The sequence below is a fragment of the Phaseolus vulgaris genome, chromosome 5 (genome assembly GCF_000499845.2).
Source record: "Phaseolus vulgaris cultivar G19833 chromosome 5, P. vulgaris v2.0, whole genome shotgun sequence".
In the NCBI taxonomy this organism is placed as follows: domain Eukaryota; kingdom Viridiplantae; phylum Streptophyta; class Magnoliopsida; order Fabales; family Fabaceae; genus Phaseolus; species Phaseolus vulgaris.
The window spans coordinates 2,697,521-2,703,520 of record NC_023755.2 but is presented as its reverse complement, the minus strand read 5'-3'; the positions used below and the strand labels follow the sequence as shown (position 1 = coordinate 2,703,520).

The window sequence follows — 6,000 nt, the reverse complement described above, 5'->3', positions numbered from 1 at the left end:
TTAGATGATAGCCTAAAATTTTTTACATTATTATAATATATATATATATATATATATATATATATATATATATAGTGTCCATACAATCTTCTATGTGTTTGAAGAGGGAGTTTATCCGAGTTTATGTTTTTGACCGTCTTAGTATCAGGTCCTTCAAATCTAAAGCATAAGATTGATGTATTCTTGCAATTACTTATAGATGAACATTAAAGATGACAATTTAGAAGAAGATTAGTTGTATGTTAAATTATATAATAGGTTTGACTCTTTTAACTTGTTTTCAATAGTTTTTAGTATTTTTACTTTTAATTTGTGTACAACTCTTTCTTAAACTATGTATTGAAGTTCATTCCTATTTAGCTTGATTGAATTTTGAGTATCTAAAATCAGGTTTGACATTTTTTTATACATGTGCGGACCGCATATAATGTAAGGCATGTGATATATTCAAAAGACCTCTTGTAGGTGAATAGTATTAACCTTGGAGTAACCAAAGCATAAGAAAAAAAATGAAGTTGAAGTGAGGTTTTTCTCAATAAACTAGTATAAGAGAAGTTAAGTAGAATCATCTCCACGAAAAATTTGTTAGACTTAGTAGGTCATTCATTATCAATTTTTTATCGGATCATTTTGGATACACATAAGAAAAGAAAGGTAAACAAAGAAAATCCAAAAAGATTATTTCTTCTAAGAAGGTTGTACCAGTGACTTAAAATAAAAAAGTTAAAAAAAGAGTAATGTAACACGAAGAAAAGTGAAAAAAAATAAATCTTTATATTTTAAAATTCAGTACAATAACACATTTTTAATTACTTTTAAACACAAATATCTAATTTAAGTTGAGACTTAGTACAAACTTCTTAAATAAAATAAAAAGCTAGTTTGCCCGAGTGGTTAAGGGGGAAGACTTAAGATCTTCTGCACATAAGTGCGCGTGGGTTCGAACCCCACAGTCAGCAATATTTTAAACATTTTTTAATAAAATTTGAAATTTTTTATTTTATAATACATAATTTTTGTTCTAGTTTTTAATATAAAATCCATAATGTAAACAAATTAAAAAAAAACCTACACGGGTTTTCAATAAACAACATATTCTATATATATATATATATATTTTATTTTATTTTTTTATTTTTTTTTTCTGTAGGCTGGGGCTTAGGTAGTATTTGTGACTAGGTGTACAATTGTTGATGTGTCGGTAATATCCTGGTTGTTTCAAGTTTCCTTCCTTAAATGCTAATGCTCGGTCGATCGGAGTTACTTGAAAAAGGTACTCCGTCGCTCAAATAAGTACTCTAGTTAAGGGTGTGTTCTGGTAGGTGGAAAAAAACATACCTCATTCCTCCACAGAAGATTCTATTTATAACATTAGTTTATAGGCCCTAGTCGTGAAGGGCCGAACATCAGTTATTAACTGACATGCATCGTGATCCCTTATTAATAGAGATGTGTATCTTTTAGTTAATCGGTCTCAGGTGGACCTAAAGCTAGGGGACTACATAACACAGTTAAAACGTTAGGTGAGCACAAGGAAACTTGGCAGTTTTGGGACTGTTGGAAAGGGAAATCCAGCTGTTCCGGTCAACATAGTGCCTCTAAAAACTATCGCTCCTCCTGTGAATCGAAAATGGGATCGGCCTGCAAAGGCAATCCAACAAAATGTAGAGGCAGATCCTCCTCACTACAGATTTCCCTTATCGGCCCCCATCTCCAACTAGCACAAGGTGTCCATGTTGCAATGTCACCCAAAGAGGAGAGTATAATTGCAGTTGTCCCCACGAACAACTTGATTACGAAGTTCATCGAGCTCCAAAGTCGAGCACTAGTGGTTGGTCGCACTCTCGAAGAAGAATTAGAAAGAACCACTGTCGTGGTGGTAACCAAGCTAAAGACCGAGCTGGCAGAACCATCAAGCTCTTTAAAAGAAACGCTGGTGACGATGAGGGCGTTGGAGGAAAAAATACGCCAGGTCGAAGCCGAGGAGGGAAAAAAGGAACTAAAAGCCGAACTGGAAAAGGAAGAGAGAGAGAGAGAGAGAGAGAGAGAGAGAGAGAGAGAGAGAGAGAGAGAGCGAGAGAGAGAGAGAGAGAGAGAGAGAGAGCACTATTTGCCGAGGTAGATTGCCGAGGTAGAGAAGTGTCAATCCTTCATGCTACGCATAAGTGAGGACTGCTTCCATCAAGGCCTTTGTCAAGCATCCTTTTTCCATGGTATACCCGCCGATGATGCCCAATATACGTGGAAAAAGATGTCGTTGAAGGGAAGCTAGTGTTGATCGGCGGAGGCACAAAGGAGGCGATGAAGGATGTCGAGGGCCAAGGAAAAAATGTTTGCCACCCCACAAAACGAGTCAAAGCCGTCCTTTTAGGATTTATTTGATCCTCTGTAAATGATTATCTTGGGTCTGGGATGTGGGCATAAAACAATTTGTTGAACTTATAGTTTCTAAATTTTGATGGTTTACATGTCCGAACATACTTGCCTATTGATCAACCGATCAATATAATATGTACATTATTTGTTAACCGTAATTACTCTTGCTTTCGTAATTATAACATTCCGATTGATTGAGTAATTTTATAAGTTTTCGTAAGAACGTGTTAAAACTTTAGTAATGGTTGACCGAGCCAATAGGTCTTTGAACCCAAATTCCAGAGTGCTTGGCGCCTGGAAGATCTATCTCCAAAAGATTGGATCTGTCAATTCCTGACGAGCTTGAAGGTCGTCTTCGACACCTCCTACTTAATAACCAAAGAGTACATTCTCGGTCCTCTGAAGGCTTATACTGGTACTCCTCATTTTCCACTCTTGGTGAAGATAACTCTATTAGCACTTGTTAACCATTTACTTATTTTCTTTGCAGAAAGAATGTTGACCCATATCAGCAAGGCAGAGCTAGCCGAGATGACTAAAAAGATGAGGGCAGCTGCTAAGATGCCCAAGGATTCTTTAACTCGAAAAAAAGAAGGCTCCAGTCACAATTACCAAAGCCCCGACCGAGTAGGACGAGGAAACCACCTTGGGGCTTGTTTTTAAAAGGAAAAGGAAGGGAACTGCTCCTCCTACTGAGCACTCTCACTCAGATGGTTGAGCCCCACATCATGACGTCGCTCACTCAACTGACCATGCTCCGCCTCAAAATGTAATTTTCATTCAAGAATGCGAAGCAGAGAGCTCTAAGAGGAAGAGTGTGTGGGATCCAGACTTTGACATCCCCATATATGATGAAAAGGCCTTCCTGCCCAGTGAGGACAAAGAGAGGCTCATGGCTCATGATGAAGATCATCTACTTCGTGACGCCATGAAGCAATTTGGGCAAGCCTTCACCATGGGTTGCTTAGTCGTTACCAAGATGAGAGATCAGAGAGTGGCAGAGGACTAGATAATCCAAGAGAATGCTAAGCTCCGCAAAGAAGTAAAACGCCTTCAATTTGAGCTCAAGTATTCAAATGATTTACATCAAGAAGCTGAACGACTTCGAGCTTAAAAGACTAAAGAGGTAGCAGAGCGAGCTCAAGAGGTTGCAAGCCTGACCGAAGAAAAGAACAAGCTCTTACCTGAAGTTGAGAAGCTGAAAGGGAAATTGACCCGTAAAGATGCGGATCTTGCCAAGACCACATAATCATTTAAGCAAGATGTTGCCCAATCTTATGTTGAGGGATTTGAGGCAGCTATCGAACAAGCATCAACACTCCATCCCACCCTGTACTTCTCTAACTCAACCCAGGTAAAAGCCTTTTGACAACTAATAACTTCCCAATGCATGGTTGGATTTCCTCTCTAGAAGTTGGGGTATCTTCTTCACTAGAGGATGAAGAAGAGTGTTCTTTAAGGGAAATGTCTTGTTCTTTGCAAGGGACATTTTCAAGACACTTAAAACATTGAATGTTTTTACCCCTAACTTCTTTAGAAGAATCTTTATCTTTATATTTATCTTTGTCTTTTTGTTTGCCTTTATCCCTATATTTCTCACATGGTCTACCTTCTTCACTCAGAGTATTTGTTGTCCCTTGAATACTCTTTCGTTGTATAAGATGATGTAGAGTAGTTCTTTAAAGATGATTTTCTTTTGGATGTGCTCTTCTACTCTTACTCAAAGTTGAACTAAATCATTTAAATAATTAAATCTTAAAAGTTAGTCTCTATCTCTTATTTCCATATTGAGATCACTTTGGAATCGAGCGAGGGTTATCCTAGGTTCTTCTCTAATCTAAGCCCTTAACATGAGTAACTCCATTTTTTTTTTGTCTATATTCTTCTACACTCATGCCTCTTTATTTGAGGTGTTGGAGTTTCTGCATTAACTCCCTATCACAATATGATGATACATATCTCCTCCTAAAGAAAAATCTTAGCTCATTCCATTATTTGATGGAAGGATTTTAGTTAACTCTAAGGTTTCCTCCTAACTATAATTAGCCAACAATAACACAAATTTGTAAATTTTTCAAAATGTTTTGTACAAGCCAACAAATAAGCATTGGTCTAATTTTCATAACAAAATATGCACTAGAAAATTTTAAACAATTGAATTACCGATAACAGAGAACTCCCAGTGCACTGCTGAAAATATTCACATTGAACATCATTCTTTTATGAATTATAAATTTTTTAGACAATATTTTGATATGCCTTTTTAAATAAATTAAAATAATATTTAAATAATTTAATCACAGACAATATGCATTAAATTTATTGTTCCTTGTTAAAGTGATTTATGATTAGATGATAGGCTAAAAGTTGTTACATTATTATACTAATAGTGTCATTCATATATATATATATATATATATATATATATATTGCCCATACAATCTTCTATGTGCATGAAGAGGGAGTTTATCTGAGTGTATGTTTTTGACCGTCTTAGTACCAAGTCCTTCAAATCTAAAACATAAGATTGATGTATTCTTGCAATCACTTACAAATGAACATTAGAGATGACAATTCAGAAGAAGATTAGTTGTATGTTGAATTATATAATAGATTTGACTCTTTTAACTTGTTTTCAATAGTTTTTAATATGATTTACTTTTAATTTGTGTACAACTCTTTCTTAAAACTATGAAGTTCATTCCTATTTAGCTTGATTGAATTTTGAGTATCTAAAATCAGGTTTGAAATTTTTTTATACATGTGCGGACTGCATATAATGTAAGGCATGTGATATATTCAAAAGGTCTCTTGTAGGTGAATAATATTAACATTGGAGTAAACAAAGTATAAGAAAAAAAAATGAAGTTGAAGTGAGTTTTTTCTCAATAAACAAGTATAAGAGAAGTTAAGTAGACTTAATAGGTCATCCATTATGAAATTTTTATCGAACTATTTTGGGTACACATGAAGAAAGAAAAGTTCCCTAAACAAATAAAATCCAAAATGCTTATTTCTTCTAAAAAGGTTGTATCAGTGACTTAAAATAAAAAAGTTAAAAAAAGAGTAATCTAAAAAAAAAAATAATAAATAAATTTTCATATTTTAACACAAATATCTAATTTAAGTTGTTTTAATGAGATTTAGTACAAACTTATTAAATAAAATAAAAAGCTGGTTTGCCCGAGTGGTTAAGGGGGAAGACTTAAGATCTTCTGCACATAAGTGCGCGTGGGTTCGAACCCCACAGCCAGCAAAATTTTCACAACCCCCCTTTTTTTTGTGTTCATAACAAGAAAAATAATTTTCAAATTTCTTTATTCTTTAACAGTAAAATAATGTTTCCTTACTATAATAGTTAGAAAAAATTAAACATATTTAATTATTTTATAATCTATTTCATAAAATTTATTTTAAAATATTATTTCACTTCTAATTAGTTAACCATTAAAAAAGTTATTATTTATAATAATAGTTTTTTTTAATAAAATTTAAAATCATAAAATTTGTATTTTTTTTATTTTATAATACATAAAAAACTTTTTCTCGTAATTAATATAAAATCCATAATGTAAACGAATTTTAAAAAAATGGGTTTTTAATAATGATAACAACATATTCTAT

The 6,000-nt window shown here is 33.7% G+C and overlaps 2 non-coding genes across 2 annotated transcripts; both read left to right on the top strand.

The window, feature by feature from the left end:
- Positions 1–876: 876 nt before the first annotated feature.
- Positions 877–959, top strand: TRNAL-UAA (transfer RNA leucine (anticodon UAA)). The gene has a single exon. It is a non-coding gene; the product is annotated as a tRNA-Leu (tRNA).
- A 4,590-nt stretch (positions 960–5,549) lies between these two features.
- TRNAL-UAA (transfer RNA leucine (anticodon UAA)) lies at positions 5,550–5,632 on the top strand. The gene has a single exon. It is a non-coding gene; the product is annotated as a tRNA-Leu (tRNA).
- The last annotated feature ends 368 nt before the right edge of the window (positions 5,633–6,000 follow it).